The sequence below is a fragment of the Hyposmocoma kahamanoa genome, unplaced genomic scaffold, assembly GCF_003589595.1.
Source record: "Hyposmocoma kahamanoa isolate Upper Pololo Valley unplaced genomic scaffold, ASM358959v1 66, whole genome shotgun sequence".
In the NCBI taxonomy this organism is placed as follows: domain Eukaryota; kingdom Metazoa; phylum Arthropoda; class Insecta; order Lepidoptera; family Cosmopterigidae; genus Hyposmocoma; species Hyposmocoma kahamanoa.
This window is the reverse complement of record NW_020653854.1, coordinates 11,451,321-11,472,108: the sequence shown is the minus strand read 5'-3', so window position 1 is coordinate 11,472,108 and position 20,788 is coordinate 11,451,321. Positions and strand designations below refer to the sequence as shown.

The 20,788-nt window shown below is 34.8% G+C and overlaps 1 protein-coding gene across 1 annotated transcript in view; it reads left to right on the top strand.

The window, feature by feature from the left end:
* The first annotated feature begins 2,091 nt into the window (after positions 1 to 2,091).
* LOC113231763 (RYamide receptor-like) overlaps positions 2,092 to 20,788 on the top strand; it is a 91,767-nt gene continuing 73,070 nt past the window's right edge. Inside the window, exon 1 of the mRNA XM_026466281.1 lies at positions 2,092 to 2,134. The gene's annotated coding sequence lies outside the window, so the exon portion shown is untranslated. The remainder of the gene's footprint in view (positions 2,135 to 20,788) is intronic.

Here is a 20,788-nt window from a genome sequence, read left to right as displayed (position 1 = left end):
GGTCGAAAGCGGTCAATGTCGCCAATGAACGCCTGCAACACCAGGGGCATCACGAGTACGTTGCCAACCCTTTAGGTCCCTTCTCAAACCGCTTTTGAACGACTCCATGCTGTATGCCTGCGAGAAAGTCCCGACAGGGAGTTTTTCCCACAATCTAATTGTACATGGCAGAAAGCTCCTCTAAAACCGCACAGTACGAGATCGACTCGGTTCCGAAGGGTATTAATTTTAGTAGCTTTAGTAAATATTAGTTTTAATAGCAGTAAAGCTCTTTGTGTGAAAGAGTTTGTCCAGGAATGCCACGTTACCTATTTCTGCCGCCAAGCAGGAATGTGAGGGTTACTGCATCCCAGTTTTGAAAGGTAAGGGCGCTGTCGAAATTACAAGCACATGGGACCTGTCAACTTATGTCTCAGAGGGACGGGCGGAGTGGCAGTGTCCCGTAGATCTTTGCGATTTAAAGCTCTGAGTGAGGCTGTAACTGTTAATGACAGGTGTATTGCTTAACACCAGACGCACGTCTTGTTCTTCACGCCACTGGTATGTAAAGAAAAATATTTTATTTCTCATCTCGTACATCCTTGTTAGGAGAGAATTGAAATTTTGCCATACAAACATGGACTTACAATTATATGGACGTCGGGTCCGCGCTAAAAAGTGTCCGCACTTGTAAGGCGCTAAAATCGTATACAGAGCTCCAAACTCCTCTTTAGTCTTCATTTGTTCGACTGACAGCGCGATACTGCGATGACATTACAATTTAAATTTCGAATAGGTTGACTTGGGACATGTTTTTCGTGGTTTTTGTATTAGACCCGTCGTCCATTTATTTGTAAGTCAATGCATACAAATTTCAATCTTCGTCTCGCCTTGCCGGTGGAAATGGACCTTCAGTATTGTAAGAATAATTTTAAAAGATAAGATGTTGTTATTTACAATCAAATAAATATACGACAAATATCAAAAAGATGAAATGTAATTAAAAAGATAAACCATATCTTTAGTAATACAGATATTTCCTTCCTTCTTATCCGCATTCAATATCTAATGGCCTTCCATAGCGGAGAATACTTCAATCCTTTTCTGTTTTTGTTTGCGGACGTTGATGAATTAGCGATCCATTATCTGTTGTCTATCAACGCATCAATTGGATCACTTTATTTATGTATTCCTTAAATATTGCTCGTGCAGACTTCAATGGTACCAATACAAAGACTGTAACAAGCACATAGAAAAATACGTAGGTACTTGGTACTTGGTGTAACGGGCTGGTGTCCGCAGCTCGACGACAAGGCTCCTATTTTGCGTGTTAAAAATACGCAAGATCTGCTGACACGGTCTTGTAGCTCTGTTGGGTGATGGCCCCGTGACAGACAAAATAACAGATATTTATACAGAACATTATATTATGCCTTAGGAATAAAGTTTTAAGTTAATTTTTTTTAAGCAACATTAGCATTGAAAAATTGGTGAACATAAAGAGAGTTGGTTTCTTGTTTTTTTTTTTCGATTTACCGCCCATTTGTATAGGGATGCAAATCCAAAATGAGTTTTTTATATTACAGGGTAATAGCGCTCACGATAACATAACTTGATTCAAAAATCGGGGAAATTCTTAAAAATAGGAAATAGATTCTCTGTTAGGATTTTGGATTACCCGCTCTTTTGAGGTTTTATCATTTGCTTAAGAAGAACAGCACTAGATAATATTAGTGCTGGTTACCACGTTTATCGTCCACGTTATTGCACGGGCATGCGCCGCTAAACAGTAGCTCGCATCCCCGTCCGACTAAGCGGTGTAGTCATTTGAACACGCTGCGCGGCGAACGCGGTCTTATCCCTTACAATTTTCACGAAGTTACGAACGCACTCTATTACCATTATAAAAAAAAAGTACCATCTGTTAATGCAACACGCGTAATATCATTATTTTTGCAATTTCTCACTAGGAAACTATCTGACGGCTATTGTTGTTAAACTTTAATCATACGAAATTGGAACTCTTATAATAAAGTTTCTAAATTACTAAAAGTTTTTACTTGGACTTTCTAGTACAAAAGTGTGTTTAATATAGTGATTGTGATAATAAACATCTCCACTCCCCTTTCTAAAGAGCAAACGTCCATATTAATTGGTAAGTGATTATTTAAATCAATTGAGTTAAAAAAAGATTCACAAAGTATGTAACTAACTTAAAGTAATATACACAAATCCGGTTATATACACAAAGTCCTTCCATGGACAGTACTTTTTCTTGCCGTAGTGTTTATATTTAATAAATAAAATGTTCAATATGTAAATAAATGAAATTTGTCAGTACGTTGTTGATATTTGTCTATGGAAAAGCAGTAGGCGGCAACTACACTTAAAGCACTTGGTAATAGCACCGTAAAACCGGTAGTTGGTTTTTTTAGATCCATATCCCATGCTATCATATTCTAATATTTAATTTTCCAAAAGTACTGTACTGTAAAGTTACTGTTCATGAATGGGTTAAGGACGAAGGCAGTACAGTATATCATTTATCCAGTATCTACTCACATACATACAGAACGTACATACTGAGCTCATAAATTATAATATCCTGTACAAAGAACGCTTTATAATGATTTTATTTTCTAATCCGAACGTATTACGTTTGGAAAGATAAAAACAGTTTTATGATCTACGTATATACACTGGCGGCGGCGTTTCGAAAGTACTTGAATATTGGATTCATATCAATATCTATCACTGACTACAGATCGGAATGAGTATATTTTTTTTACATAAATTTTTAAGTAATACACTTGGAGTAAAACTTTCCTGAAAAAATACGTAATTATTAAAAATAAAATATTAACAAAATTCTTATATTTTTACCTACAATCACAAAACTTTTTTTAACAATTTAGACGATGTAATAATTCCGGAATTTCAGGCGGAGGTATTTTCCACCCTATGTGTATAACTGCTCCGAAGTTTAGCTAAATATACTCTACCTATTTTAATCTTTGCTAATAATAGATCGGGAAGTGAAATCCGAACAGTCATGCATCAATAGTTTATCGAAAAATGCCTCATTTTTCATTTTTAAACGTTGGTATTACTATTACTTAGAAAAATATGTTTTTATTCAATCGAGATCATCTTGCTTTAAAAGCCAAGCGTTATGTGAAGTGTCTGTCGGTACCATCAGACTTAGCCAACACCAGCCAACAGTTTTGTTTCATAAATAATGCATTATGTGTCAACGTTATCAAAGTGAAACTGTTTGAGTTGTGATGTCCTTAAATTAAGATTTTGTCTTTATCCTCGTTCATTTTGTAACATCAACATCAACATTATTCAATTATGGTCAATGACTAGGCTCATTCTGCGGGTCTGCTCACGCGCGGGTCTTGGCGTCTTTCCTTTCACAGTGCCGAAGCGGCTACGAGCGGGTAGATCCACACTTTGAAATCGCAAACAGACGCTAGACGCTAGACCAAGCGCTGTGCAAGGTAGGTAGGTAAGGAGCCAATAGATATACCCACGCGGCCCGCGCGTGGTTATATCTAGTATGTATATATAGTGGGTATATATATATACACGCCACTGTGAGCGCAACGATCGTCTACGTACATTTGATTTACACGCACCCGCGCCCGCATTATATATATGTATACATCTTACAGGGGGCGTATTATGAAGTTTTAGAAAAACCATGCAAGTTCCTGGCATTTCTTATTACGCCCAAAATCTGACTGGATAAAATTTGTATTATGTACATATTTTTCGCCGACTCTTCGCTGGTTATTTTGTCTATGCCTGGGACTTGACTAGCTCGTGCTTTTTAGTGTAACGTTCAAAAAGATGGATGAATACTTACCGACAAGTTACGGTGTTATATTTGTCGCTTAATTTAAGAGAAAAATAATAGATACGTATTATTCATGTACGATAATAAATAAAGACACTATATAATACTAATAATAAAGACAGTGTATAATAAAATCAATACACTATATTTTAATTTCTGTATATAAGAATTAAGTTTCCGAACGACATCAAATGTCAACGAAATTCCGCGGGTGTATTTTTACTTTGTAGTCTGTTGAAAACATGTCAATAAAAGTTTAAAAATATTTGACTATAAATTAAGTTGTAAAAAATTATACTTTGGGCTTTAGTGAAAAATAACCTTAGTCTCAACCAATAAATCGGTGGATATTGTAGACCTCGACATGTGCGGTTTAAGTCCATCGCATAGACTGTGGACCATATCTTTGCTAAGCCGGTATCTTTTCATAAATTGATGTGCATCCATTTCAAACGGATCATCACGATCTCGCAGTTGTCTTCTTTGGATTTTTTCCAACTTATTATCGTGTGAAGTGTCACTTTGGAGATACTCAAACATTTCGTATTCATCACACATGATGAAACGATTGCCTAAACTAAAATATATAAACCTAAAATTATAATAATTATTATACAATTATGCATAAAAAAATCAATAAATGCTGCGCCAAGACACTGTAGAAAGGTTTATATCTATTTTTTTTTTCCATCCTCTAAGTTTATATCTGTTACTTTTTGACAAATTAATCGGATTCGCACTGGACCTTTTGGAGGGAAAAGTGTCGTTTTTATTTTGACTTTCAATTATTTTGTGAAATCTAGTTTAAAGTGGAATAGGATAGTGCTATTGTGCCTTAATAGAAGATTAAAACGCGAAATTATACGAATCTCGAACTAAAATACCCGTATCGGCCCGTTCTAAGGAATCCCGAGTCAATCCAAGCACGCCGCCTCAAATTGCCTATCCTCTTTCTGGCGGCCATATTTACAGAAATATAATTAAACGTTTATGTTTTCGGCTGAAGGACTTGACCCTCACCTCTGGCTCGGGCCAAGAAGCCTCGAGATTCGTGAATAATGACAGACTTGTACGTTTCCGCACTTGTATCAAAAATAACTATTTATATACTTTAAACCTTAGAATAATAACGCATGGAATGATCGTTTCATATCAAACGAACTGTCACAAGTGAGGCAAAAATCAAACTCATGTAGTAGCCTACATGAGTTTGATTTTTGCCTCACGTTTTAGTAGTAGGTTAATTTTCGGTTTTAGTGAATATTTATATAAAAATACAAGTTGAAATGCGTTACTTCCTTGTGGAATGTAATGTTAGTATCTATTTTATGTTTGTCTGACGTATTTATAGACGTACACTCATTTACCGCACATTTCGTCATTTTTAGCTAAAATTCTTGATCTGTTCGCGGTGAATGTTGACCTTGAGTACTGACGGCCCGCTCGCTCGTATAGGCCCATTGGGAGCGCTTCAATTTGCCTCACTTAGCATGTGCGGACTAGGCTTCTATGCGTTATTATTCTAAGCTTTAAACCTCATTTTTCGAAAGTGGACGTTCGTTTTGCGACGGTATTGATTGTAACGTGCGATATATTTGAGATAAAACTACTTTTTCAGATCTAAAATGGCGTTTAGTTGTTTTTTTAACAAACCAATGTTTTCGGCTCTTTATGGGTCTCATGGTCACTTTGTAATATATATACATCATTTACGACCTGTCTCTCAAAAATATATCAATATCAGATTTTCGGAATAACCCTTGATAGCGGAGGTTAAAGTAAATTTCGGGAAGCCTATTTGAGAAAGGGTCAATAATGATTTAGTTGTCGAACGGGAGAACCTGATAATTTCGAAATGTTTACTGAATCATTTCCGATACGCAAACTTGATCACGACTCCTTCAATGACAATTAATAATAAGTACGTATGAAACTCGCAACTTTGTTAAAAATAAAAATCAAGAAATTAAATGAACAAAAAGATAACTTCTATTTTATTTTACCGTAAAGAAATGAATACTGTATATGTATGAAAAATAAATTGAATTTGAATATCGATATCCAAAAAAAGCGCTGCTAAGACTTCAGGGTAACAAAATTCCTATGAATTCTCGACATATCTTCCTTCCTGCAAAAATTGATTATTATTATTACAAATGCTAACTTATAATTGTGTTTGTTTGAGCCACACTTAATCCTATTTTATCAATTAGCTGCCACACACACAAAATCAATCAACAACAACGTTAGCCTATAATGTTGTGTACGGGTATGCTCTCAGGCAACGGCTTAGGCGATAGTCCGCCACGCTGGGCCAATGCGGGTTGGGGACTTAACAAGTTATCCGAGAGTTGTGAACTTTCTTTGACGTTCATTACGATGTTTTCCTTCATCGAAAAGCTCATGGAAAAGTTTCGAATTAAACGTATATAAATTCCGAAAAACTCAAAGTCGCGAGGGCGGATTCGAACCCACAACCTATGTTTGAGAGGCAGTATAGTATACAGTATAGTAGTCAAACCATTAGGCTACCACGGCTTCTACCAAAGTGTTATATAATTTACAAGTTATACAAATCAATAAAATGAACGATTCTGTGGTATGAGATATAACTACGTTTGCGTTTTCGATTAAGCTATTGAAAGGTCAATTGACTAATGTCATATTAGGCATTTCATATAGATCTAGTTATAAACTAGTTAGTTATAGAACTAGATTTAATTACGTAAGTTTCAGATAACTGAAACTGAGCATCACTCGTCGAAAGATAAAGTAAATGTACCCAACTCAAAAGCCACCCTCTTCACTGTACTAATATGTAACTCACATCCTATTTGTACAAGAAATTAAACATAAGCTTTCCTTGTACGCGCTTCCAAAGTCACTCTGTAAAAAGACTATCACCGATTAAGACCTTAAATTATAACGAAACTGGTCAATTACTTTCTATCCTCAAATAACATTACATTCCTCTTAATAGTTCTCAACTCGTAGTTCTCTCGCCTAAACACATTCGCACACTGTACATACCATACACCTCATACACACAATACTTACTATGCACATATAAACATTCATTCATTCATTCTCACTTTTTAGGTATCGTGAGTTTGTTTAAAGCTAAGTCTTAGAGGGTTTAAATACTTAGTTTAGCGCACTACTAGTTTTATTATAACTTAGTTATACATATTTACGTGCTTTAATTAATTTTTCTCCATTGTCTCAACCAAGTCAAAATCAAGTCAAATAATCTTTATTTCATACGTAAACAAATTATATTCGAAATCGTTATACTGATTTATACTGAACTCTACTTCTCATTCGTAAATGTAGATTCCCCTGAGAAGAATGAGCAAGCAGATCTAGGGGTTGCTCTTTGTAAATATACGTTTGAATACATTTATCATTACAATATTTAATTGAAACATCTTAGATCGAGAATACCTGAAAGAGCTAAACGGGTCACTACCACGGATTTTTGTCATCCAAGCACACAGAAGTAACCTTCAGTATAAAGTTTTTGTTTCACTATAGTTTTAAAACTCGTAAATGGCAAATTTTGAATATCCATCGGAATCTTACTACAGACGTGACTGTCAAGAACAGCTAGTTTATTTTAATTCCGCGTATTAACGTTATTTCTGTCACTATTTTTCATAATAAAATTAATATTTTTCTTAACATAAATAACGTTTTCCTAAATGTACTGTGACGTTAGTGTAAGAATGTTTATCTCTTTAAACTTATCTCTCTAAGACACTGGGGCCCAGATTGTACATTGCCCTAACCGTATGTTTCTGCAGGACAAAGATTCTATGAATATCAGCGGCATTACCCCAAAGCAAAACTACAGTGCTACAACCATATTGTTCATCTGCAGAGTGGAAGCCTGGTGACCAGTAATATAGGTTTTTCTATACCTATCTCGGGTACCGGTCTCTCACAAAACAGTTTGACTAATCTTTGTTTTGTTTTAAACATAAGGTCGTCTGCTCTTAGGCCAGTTTTGTGAAGAGAAAATAAAGCAAAATTTCATTCATTCATTCAATATGTCTCCTCACAGGTACATATGCTACTTACTTCAGTATTACAAATACAGAATGTAGTTGCCGATAATTACAGTGTTTTGTAATGTAAAAAGAATTTTAACATTTGAGTAAAAATATTTGGTGTTTTTTTTTGTGTAAATCTCTTTCTTACCTAACTGTAAAAGTAAGCCAGTAAGCAGTTATGGAGTGTTTCAATTTTCACGATATTGGATTTTTTTACTTTAGGCATATAGTTTGTGCATGGAAAAAATGATGTAATCTCAGTAGTTCGTGAAGTTCGTGGAATTACATCTATTTGCTAAGTTTTATTGAAATCGGTTATCGGAAAGTGTGCGAAACAGGATTAATCCCCTAGTTTGGTGCCCTTAGAGATGGAATATTTTCTTCAAATTTAAATAGGACCACTACTAAGGTACCTTCTTTCCGACAAAAAAGAATCATCAAAATCGGTTCACAAATAGAGTTGTCGCGTAACATACAAAAAACCATACAGTCGAATTGAGAACTTCCTCCTCTTTTTGAAGTCGGTTAAAAATGCACACGAATCAACTGTTCATGAGCTAGCTCTGATAGTTGACTGACGTTTAGTATCTTCTGACCAGCGAATTGCGGCGATTAGGAAAATAATTTTTGTGACATCCGCTGGTTCGCTCCGTGCACAGTTGGCATAGAGTCTGGCACGGTTTGCTAGAAGACGTTGGTTCGAATCCGGCCGGAAAGAATTTTTTCTAATTGTTCGATGTTTGTATTAATAATTATAACAAACTAGTGGAGTAATTTCACAAAAAAAATTAAATATTAATTCAATGCAAATTTAATTACAGTTAACAGCGACATCTCTAGCTAGAGCTGGTAGCTGTAAAGTTACCTAATTGGGTGACGAAATACTTTCACAGATTTCTCATAGATTGCGCTACGGCTAAAAAGTCGTTGAAAATCAAATACAAAGGTCCGACAACAAGCACATAGAAAAATTCGTGTGGTCCGCTGGTTCATTCTGTTGCTTAGTTGGCATTAACGTCTGTCACGGTTTGCTAGAAAACGTTTCGGTTCGAATCCACCGGATCGGAGGAATTTTTCTAAGTGTTCCATCTTTGTATTAATAATTATAACTAAGTAATGGAGTAATTTAACACAAAAAATAATTGAATAAAAATTAATGTTACATAAGGCGTAAATGAAGTTCATGATGAAAAACCCTTATTAGAGATAGCGTTCTATATATTTTTTAAAATTTCAGATTCAAAAGTTTCGGTGAAGTTCTTTGAGTATGTCAATATACAAGCATTTATTAGATCTGGTAGACACCATATCTCTATAGACACTTTACAAGAACAAAGTTATGAGCGGATTCTGGTATACTGAGTGTTCGACATGGTTCTACAATAACGAACAAAGCTACGACGTATAAGGAAATAAATATCTGTAGAGGATCTCGTAATACTTTGGTTATTTCAGTCATGTAATCGTGAGTGTTTCTTCGTCGACAGTACGCGATTTGGGAAAAATTCAAAATAGTTTTCCAATGGGCACGATATTAAAAAAAGTATCAAAGCCAGTAAACTCGAAATTAAAATCTTCAAGAATGCTTCGTGAAAGTGTACCAAACTAATTATAATCTTTATTTTCCCCATAAGGTTGTCCGTTATATGTACATTACATTAATTTAGATCAACATAACAAATCTTCGTTGAGATCGGATCCTGAACTGCTTAAGGCTGACCCCGTTTTTCAAGTCGCTATGTATACCTCTGAAAGAAATAAACAAAAATGACAAATATATTGTAAGAAATAACCTTAGGCAATACAATGTATCTTACTCGGACAAATTTGAAAACAAAGAGCGAAGTAAACAAAATAATTGTCTGTCACGCAATAGGAACAGAAACGCTTGTATGAGAGTGCATGTGTGTTTGTGGTAAGCACGTACGATTCAACGTCTAGACGTCTATTTTGCGTGTACTTGTGTCTTTATCACCAGAAAAATATTAATACCTCATTTACAATTTAATAAAATTAAAAACCCCCAGTTTATTTGTAACGTGTTATTATGTTATTTCATTGACAGACTATTTCAATAACTGATTCGGTTTCGCTGAATTTTATTCTAAGGAGACATTTTGTGACCACTCTCTGGCATTCAAATTTGTTTGGAGGATATAAATAATTAAATTTACTTTTTTATTTACTTATTAACCACCATCTTAGTAACTCAAAAAAACGATTTATAAAGGCAATATTATATGATTTTCAGACACACCATGTCGTGGCATCTATTTCTATTAGCCCGCATTACATCATCAGAAACCAAGAAATGTTCGTGTAATATAACGTGTAGTATTAGTAACTGACGTATATGTAAAACGTGTAAAGCTTCGCGGTATTGTTAGTGCTTAGTTAGTAGATTGTTAGTGTTTACGCAATGCATTCGATATGTATTCGTTTATAATCCGAGACTATACAAATCTAGATAACTCGGAACCACTCCACTCCAAACTCCAATTCGAAACTGATACGAATCGTCGTTATATTAGAATGACCACAACACGAAGTTATATAATGACATCGTTTTAAATTTAGTTTTATGAAGGCATTTTGAATAATTTTTGCATATAATTTATGTAGTCCAGTTATTTTAATGAGGTTTTACTTTGCAAAAAATAAAATTTAAAAGGAACCTATTAATTATTTCGACCAGGTTTCGAAATTATCAAGATATTTATTTTCTTTGATAATTGTCATGATAAATCATCTGATATATATCCAACAATGCTGCCATCCATGCTGATTCATAGTTTTGTCTCTTTGGTTTTGTATAATAAAAATGATTAACAGTGAGAAAACTAAGTAAACATCACGTAAACACAAAGGAAAGTCCGTTAGTTTGTGACTCTGGAGATTGACATTTGACAAATTTGGGTACGTCTCTGATACAAACACATGGCAAGACATTCCTAGCGGTACAATTTTGTCATTCCCATTCAATTATCTTATATACATAAAAAGAGGGATCATCGTTCCAATTAATTTTACAAAATTTAAGATATTATGAAATTATACTTATCAATGATAATTATCACTTCGAACCTTGCTTTCATTACAACTCTTTGTATTTTTATATTAATCACTTCGTTATCAGGGCAATTCAAATTATTGTAGTAATAATAGGAGTAGAAATAATACAAGCTCTAGTTCGTAAATGATATTTTTAAAAGTATATAGAGTTTAGTATAACAAACTCTTTTGCATTGGTGGTACAATAGACTGTACTAATTAAATATTCAGATAATATATGTACATATGTAATGTATACTTTTTTCGGTCTTATTATTCGCATCGTTCTGGGAATCACATTAAGTTCGCCACAGGGCTAAGACCCCTAGGTCATGTATCGAAATTACCACAATGAGAATAAATCCCTACTTACGTGTTACTTTCAACACAAGATATACGTACATTTATATAGTGCTTTTCATCAGTGTTGTTGCGAATTTCAGCATCCGCATCCGCATCGGCACGTAATTTGCATAAATTAAAACATAGAATAGAATAGACATTTATTGCAACGCCACAACACATAGATACAAAAAAAATAATTGATACCACTTAGACAAGCAAAACAAAACAAAAAGACGTAATTAAGAAAATTAAAATAAAATAAAATAAGACAATAACAAACAAAGAGCAAAACAGAAAAATACTAAATATAACAACTACAAATGTTGTACTGTCATGTGTGCGGTTATGCACATGGTGGCATAGGTGTATGCAAAATGACTTCATTCAGCTTATGCCACCGCCGCAATTGACTGTGGTGCTGGTTTTCAATAAGCCATGAGCTGAGATGAGTGACAGACGCGTGTATCGCAAAATAAAATAAACTAAAATAAACTACTTAAATAATTGCATATGTGTTCTTTGTACGTTGTGTTAATGCTGTGTATTATATTATAGATCGCAAAAGTACTCAAATATAGCAAATATTTATATATATATATATATATATATATATATATATATATACCTACTGTGTGCGTTTATAGTGTGGTGACGTAATTACATAATAAATAAAATTATACAACTCGTTTGCTCCGAGTTGGGTTAGACGAAAGATGCGCGGACTGACGCACGGGAGGGGTGGGCACGCTATTTGACAACCGGCACTTTACCGATCACACGTTTGTATTGTTTAATGCAACTTACTCCGTTGCGTTGTAAACAAGTTTCGTCCTCCGTCGTCGTAGGTATTTACTACGCATAATAGCATGCAATCTCATATACCATAACAGGTACGTACCATTTTTATCACAATAATTGTAGAATATCATACACAATTTTATTTTATATTGAATAGAATATTAATTAAATAGTATGAGAATGAAATAGTATACATAGTATAATTGAGTAATATAATTGCGGTAATAAGAAAGTAAATAATTAATGACATTTTTCAGAAACAAACAACCAAATTTATTATCTCCATATAGGCGCATATTGCACGTGTCCCATCCCGCAAATAAAGCAAAGAGAACGATTACTGCCGCGGACCAATACCTTTAGTCGAAAACAGTGCGGTAAGTGCCCAGGTTAACTTAAACTGCATTATTTTGGATATCTAACAGATGTTTTTTTATATTTGCGTTAAACGTGTGCACTGATTTCAGACTACGTAATGGCGGTGGCAGCAAAACATTCCATATTTTCGCTGCGGCAAATATGAAACTACCGCGGAATGCGGTAGTGCGACAGCGCGGCAGGACCAGCGACCAAGCTGATGCTCTGGTGAAGGCAGTTTTTAAGTCGCGGGACCACATCAACTTCTCGGCCAGATAAGGCGGAACTTTGTGTTTTATGACCCCAAACAGAAGTGTAGCTAGGTGCAGATCTCTTCTCGCTTTCATTTTTAAAATATTTCATTGTTTTTGTAAGGGGTTACGTGCGTGTGTGGTGGTATGTTAAAGATGAACCTCGCGCAGGCATTTTGCACTCGTTGTATCATTTGTTGCGTGCGCTGTAATAGTCGTGGCCCATACACAATGTCCATGTAATTAAATTTAGAGAGTACCAGTGATTCACATAATTTGATTCGAACAGCCTCATTAAGGTGATTTCTTATATTATATAACACTTTTAATCTATAGAAACAATTTCTAATGACGCCTGACACATGCTTTTCAAAACGTAGCTGTTCATCCATAAGGAGACCAAGATTACGAGCCTCACTTACACGCTCAATAATTTCACCCCTGATCGCTAGAGAAATTCTGTAACTTGTAATTTATGCTGTTTGTTTGTTGCCTTGTACCTAGCACCATATATTTTGATTTATTACCATTTAGTACTAACGCATTTGATTCCGATCATGTAGCTATACGTTCTAAATCCTTATTTATCTTACACACGGCTGCAAGAGTATCACCTGGTTTGCATGATATGTAAATCTGCATATCATCAGCGTACATATGATATTTACAGAATTTAATATGGTTTATCACATTTGCACTGTAGATGATAAAGAGGATAGGGCCTAAAATAGAAACCTGCGGCACTCCGCGCATGACGTCACGTGACTTAGACAGCAGCTTTGATCCAGACTGGTTGGAAATTTCGACACACTGAGTCCGATTTCTCAGATAGCTATCAAATCACTTGATAGTAGACTGGCTAAAACTGTAGAAGTGTAATTTTGCTAATAACATATTAATATTTATGCAGTCAAAGGCTCTGGAAAAATCAAGTAGCGTCAGCAATGTGCCCTGACCACTGTCTTGCGCGGATAGAATGTCGTCAACAACTTGGACCATTGCAGTTGTCGTACTATGTTTTTTTCTAAACCCAGACTATACAGTAGGAAGAACTTTATTGCTTTCTAGAGAATTAGTGACTTGTTTGACTACAATAGTTTCCAGGACCTTCGACACGCAAGGCAATATGCTTATAGGCCGGATGTCTTTTAGGGTAGTTGGGTTATTATTTTTAGGAATAGGCCTTATTAGTGCGTGTCGCCAATCTGTTGGGAAAGTGTTCGTTTCAATGGATCTGTTCACCATAGCTGTAATAACTGGTATCTGCTGTAATAACCATAGCTCAATTCTAATGAACATAATTATAACGTTGATGTAGAATCGAAACGGTAACGAAAAAACGTCAGAAGTTTCGTAAAATACGTTGATTTTTTTTCATGTACACCATTATTATTACTTCCTATATATATAAGTGTATAGATAAATTATAATAAATTTAAAGTTTGTACAGAAAATAAATTTAAATATGAAAATTGGTTTCTTATTGTGGGGAGTTGTTACAATCCCGAAAGCCCCCTACCTACCAAAGATTAAATACTAAAGATTAAACAGTATATTATATTTATGTTTTTCACCTCACTAGCTCGGAAAGGCTTTTTTTCTCATTCGAAATCTGCGCGCAAAAACGTTTTTGGCTAGCCTGGAAAAGGTTTTTGAAATTCGAACTTGACGATTGACTGTGGTGCACCATTGACCTTATTGGTAGGTCAATGTGGTGCACCTAATTTTATTTTCGATGAAAAAAAAAAAGATAATGACACATCCAACTACGCGATTTGTCGTACATAGCTTATTTATGTAGGTAATATTAATCCGTTGCTATATATTAGAATAGAATAGATGTTTATTGCAACGCCTCAATACGTAGCTACTAAAAATAATATTGATACCACTTAGACAAGCAAAACAAAATTAAAATATAAAAAAAACAAAATAAAATAAGACAAAACAGACAAAAACAAAAAAAAAGTAAATATAACGACTACAAATGTTGTACCGTCATGTTTGCAGTTGTGGCGTACGTAAAAGGACTTCATTCTGCTTATGCTACAGCCATAATTGACGCTGAAGTGGCGCTTTTCCAATGAGCCCTGAGCTGAGATGAGTGACGGGCATGTGTGTCCCAAAATAAAATAAACTAAAATTAATTGCTTAAATATTTGTGTATGTGTTTTTTGTACGTTGTGTTACTGCTGTGTGTTACATTGTATATTTAAGTACTTCTGCGATATTACAGATCGCAGAAGTACTTAAATATAGCAAAAAATATATAAATATACCTACTGTGTGCGTTTATAGTGTGGTGTCGTAATTACGTAACAAATAAAATTATACAACTCGATCGCTCCGAGTCGGGTTAAGATGCGCGACGAAAGATTTTATTCTTATTATTGTTGACATTAAATTGACCATGATAACTACTTGTGTTTATTAAAATATTGTAATTTGTCGAAGAACTAAAATAATTTCAATAATCTCATAGTCACACAAAATAAAAGTACAAGCAAGAATAAAAATTGATGACGTGTAAATTCAGAACGCTTCCGAAGATAAACTTATTGTTCTACTTCAAAACTGATTCTTTATAGTTCAACTGTTTTTCTTTCATCTACCATTTTCCTCGCTATAGTGAGGTGAAAAGTTATGTGTTTCGCTCAGCAGCAAAGTTGTTTTGTGTCTCGTGTCTTGAAACCCTCGCTATTCCTGAGCATAGGAATCTATTTTTGAACCACTCGCCTCCCTCGTTCGTTTCAAGCTTAGCTTCTTTCGCTTGCTCAGGTTTCAATACAAGCACTTGCGTCAAACAACAACTTTGCAGCCTTGCATAACAAATACTATTTCTAAGACAGAGTAGAATAACGTTTTCTGTCATGTCGATAGTTTTATATATTATTAATTGGAGGGTATATTTATGGATTAACAGTACTTTTGTTGACTTGAATTTCTTACTTTTTATGAATCGTAACTTATATTCAAACAAGCTGACTTCGTCTGCGTAGAATAAGTACTAGCCTGTAAATAATTTTCATAGTTTTATTGGTTCTCCACATACAAATTTCATTCCCTTTTTCACCCTCTTTAAAATTTGTTTTTGTAACAAAAAGTAGCCTATGTCCTTCTTCTAGGCCCCACCTGTCTCTGTACCAAAATTCAGAAGTTTAGGTGTGAAAACGTAACAGATAGAGTCACTTTTGTATTTATAATATTAGTTTGGATGAAATAAGTTCGGATATTTATTTCGTAAACGAAACTAATCATCGATAGTCGATAAAATATTTATCGACAGCAATCACTAGCTCCATGTAAGCTTGTAAATTGCACATTTGCCATCCAAAAGGTTGTCACAGACATTTGTGACGTTGCAGAAAAAAAAACTCGGTAAGTTTTCCCCGCAGCGTCCGAGCGTTATTATATGCCCATAAAATGCAATTTATTTCATTCTTGCAATACAATTAATTGAACATTCTATAAAAAAAAATTTTATTCATTTTGTTCTACCACTACGCTATTACCATTACACTTTTATATTACTTTCTATGTTTATTGTCTCTAATATTTCGACCAAGGGACTTGAATCCAAGGTCATGAAATAAATAAAGTAAAAAGAGTACTGTTATTTTAGTCCATTACACTACCAGAGCAACGGGTGTTGTATGACCATTCAGAGTAATAAATAGAGTTGCAACGAATATTCGGTTACTATTCGGTATTCGGCTTATTCGGCCTATTTTTTACTATTCGGCCGAATACCGAATATTAAATCACTATTCAGCCGAATACCCAAAAATAGGAGGAAGATATAAGAAAGTACAGTAAATTATCACAAATAGTTACTTCTATGAGATCAAAAAAGTTAATACTTAACGAATCAAATGAACACTACCTACTTGTTATGTAATTTTGTCATGAAATCACAATTAAATAAACGATAACAAAATCAAATAACGATATCAAAATCTTAGTACTTATTATTTGCAAATGAAAATAAAATTAAGTTTTAGAAAGTTAATCAAACTGAAGTGAAATAAACAATTACTTTCTTCGTTAAGGTGTCGTAAATTTGAATTATAAACTTGAAAATAAAATTTTCTTTTTTGTTTCTTTTTACAAAATCATGCATCATTACTAGTTTAATTTACCTTTTTTATATATATGCATGTATAGCCATCTTTGCTATAATGCGGTTTGCGCGCCAATTTTCGTAGGAACATTAATCAGGCCGAATAGTTTGGCCGAATATTCGGCTATTCGGCCTCGCTCCGAGCCGAATATTCGGTATCCGGCCTGAAGGCGAAATACTATTCGTTGTAACACTAGTAATAAACACCAGTTTATTTCTCTCGTCGTTGAAAAGTAAAGGTATTTTTTTTTGTGTATAACGTCAAGTGACGGGACGAACAAGCCATGCGCCTGATAGTAAGCTACACGTTTGTCCATAACAGTTACAGTGCCACTCAGAGCTTTAAATTGCAAAGATCTGAAGGGCACTACCACTGCGCCCGTCACCCTGAGACATATAATAATAATAACACACACACTCAACATAGCCCCGTACTAGGGAAACCCTGTATCGCGGGTACCATGGACACACACATAGAGTAGGTCATACAAATATTTCTCCCGGCTCGGGAATCGAACCCTGGGACCTCTGCGTGGCAGTCCGGCATGGTAACAGATGCCTCTGTTAAACATATGTTGACAAGTCTTGTCTTGTCAAGTCTTGTGCCTGTAATTTCACCAGCACCCTTATCCTTCAAAACCGGAACATAGTAATGCTGACATTACTGCTTGGCGGCAGAAATAGGTAAGATGGCAGTACTACACTAGAAGAACTCTTTCACAGGGAGCTCTACTGCTTATAAAATTTCCCAAATTCGGCATCTATATTTCGGTATATATACAAGATCCCTATTTCCTATTATTTCATATTATTTTTCTTTTCTTTTACTCTTAGAATAGCTCGTGTAATATTCTTTTAAGAGCGCACGTAAGTTTAATGTAAAACCAATATGGTTAATGGGTAGTAAAATCTACAAGCAATTTTAACGAAGTATATTCGAACGGAGATACTTTCTTCCTATCTTCAAAGTAGAACATAACTCATAACAGTGATAACAAACAACTTTTAGCAAAGCAATACCTTTCATTATGCTATAAATAGCAAATTAGGTCAAAAAGGTTTGTGCTATTAGTAGAATTTTTGTTATGAGTATTTGGCCGAAATTTCTTTTGGGTTCAGATTCTATCAACTCTATTTATTTTGTGAATTTAAATTATTTTTTCTACCATAAGTATATTATCATGAATATGTACGTACGCGTACTTATTCTACATTTGTTATGAATATCGTGATAGTCTTTAATCGGCTTGCAATTCTGCATAATTGTTTTGATTGTACATCTTATAGTACATTATTGCAGAAGCCGGGAAATAAGGGATTGCTCGACGAGTATGAGTTACAAGCACGAGCGAAAGCGAGGCCTTGTACTAATACGAGTCAAACAATCGCCGTTCCAGCCGAGGCATTTATAAAATTTTGCTCAAAAAATATGAGTAAATAATAAAATACTAAAGAGAGGAAGATGTTTAATAGAAAAAGTAAAAAAAAACGTTAAAAACAATATTTCACGTGTGACAATTGCTAAAAGAAAATGTTACTGATTTTTACAGGTACTACATTAATAAGTCCCTTAGAATAATAACGCATAGAATGATAGTTTCATATCAAGCGAACTGTCACAAGTGAGGCAAAAATCAAATTCATGTAGGCGTAAGCAACTTGTATCTACGCTCGTCTGCACGCATACAAATATATGTACAAGTAATGATGCCATGGAATAACATTTCCCTCAAAAATGGGGAAATTCTATCTTGCTTAACTCATCATTAAGTTAAAGGTGCGTACAGATTTGCCCGACATTGTCGATCAGGTGCCTACAGATATGCTCGGTTTTGTCGATCGTTACTGTCGATTGACAATGTCAAGTGACAAGAATTTTCAAAAATTTATTTTTGGTAATCCTTATGGAAATGGCATTTATACCTGAATACACGATGACGGACACGACTTTTCAAATAAATGCAATATGGGAATCATTTTCGAGGTATTCGAGGTGCTCATTACGAATATGGCACTCATTTCTAAATCCAAGATGGCGGGCACGATTTTTCGAATAATGGCAAGTTGGGTATCGTTTTCAAGGTATTTGGGGGTGCTCATTACGAATATAGCATTTATTTCGAAATCCAAGATGGCGGACACGAGTTTTCAAATAAATGCAATATGGGTACCAGTTTTGAGGCATTTGGGTGTGCTCATTACAAATATGGCACTTATTTCTAAATCCAGGATGGCGGGCACGATTTTTCAAGAAAATGCTATATGGGTATCATTTTCGAGGTATTTGGGGATGCTCAATGTGAATATGGCACTATTTGTAAATCCAAGATGGCGGGCGCGATTTTTCGAATAATGGCAAGTTGGGTATCGTTTTCGAGGTATTTGTTATAAGTTACTTCCTTGTGGAATGTTAGTATCTATTTTATGTTTGTCTGACGTATTTTTACACTCATTTACCGCACATTTCGTCATTTTTAGCTAAAATTGTTGAGCTATTCGCGGTACAAGTTGACCTTGAGCACTGACGGCCCGCCCGCTCGTGTAGGCCCATTGAGAGCGCTTCAATTTGCCTCACTTAGCGTGTGCGGACTAGGTTTCTATGCGTTATTATTCTAAGTAAGTACCCATATTTTATTATATTATATTATTATTATTATTACTCTATTTTCGTTATCGCTCTTCTCACTAGCACTCATTTTCGCGACCAAAATACCAAAAAGACGAAAAAAGAAAAGAATATCAGAATACTTTAGTTTAAATGTTACCGTCATTTTCTTTTTAAGTAAGCGATTTGGGTAGGTATTTCTAATTCTCGCAACCTTAGAATAATAACGCATAGAAACCTAGCCCGCACACGCTAAGTGAGGCAAATTGTAGGACGCCGTATAGGCCTACATGAGCGAGCGGGCAGTCAGTGCTCAAGGTCAAGTTGTACCGCGAACAGCTCAAAGATTTTTGCTAAAAATGACGAAATGTGCGGTAATTGGGTTTAAAAATAGATCAGACAAACATAAAATAGACACTAACATCACATTCCACAAGGAAGTAACTTGTTTCAACTTGTATTTTTATGTAAATATTCACTAAAACAAAAAAATAATTTCGTTGCAACAAGATACGAAAATGTTGCAAAGTAACTGGTTTTTTCTCCCCATTTTGCTATTCTGTTTCAAAATATTTATATTACGTAATTTTTGAGAATAGGCAATATCGCGACGTTTGCAAAATTTCTACAAATGTACACCGCCGCAACAACATTGTCGGGAATTTACGTTAGCTATTTCTACGAAATATATTTAGTATTTGCCTTCATTAGTTTCATGTGAAAAATCATTATTCTTGTTCATCATACACTCATTTTAAAAAATTATCTTGGCCAGACTCAAAAGTTCGTAACTAAAATTATTTCAGGGAACTAACACTGACTAAAAAGTCATCGTCAGTTCTCCAAAATCGTGTATAAATAACTTTCAGGTTCAGGTTCTTTATTGTTATCGTGTACTTTTCATGTAAACATACCCACAGATAATATCAGGCTATTTATATAGGTATTCAAATTCGATAGTCGCGCTTAAACTCGCACGTAGGTTTTTCAAAAATGTATTTTTGGTAAACCATAAGGAAATGGCATGTATATCTGAAGACAAGATAGCGGGCAAGACTTCTAATTCTTCTTCTTCTAATTCTTCGCCATCTTGGATTTAGAAATATGTGCTAAATTCGGAATGAGCAGCCCCAAATACCTTGAAAACGACAACCAACTTGCTATTATTCGAAAAATCGTGCCCGCCATCTTGGATTTAGATATTAGTGCCATGTTCTTAATGAGCACCCCCAAATACCTCGAAAACGACACCCAGCTTGCTATTATTTGAAAAGTCATGTCCGCCATCTTGAATTTAGAAATAAGTGCTATATTCCTAATGAGCACCCCCGAATACCTCGAAAATGATACTCATATTGCATTTATTTC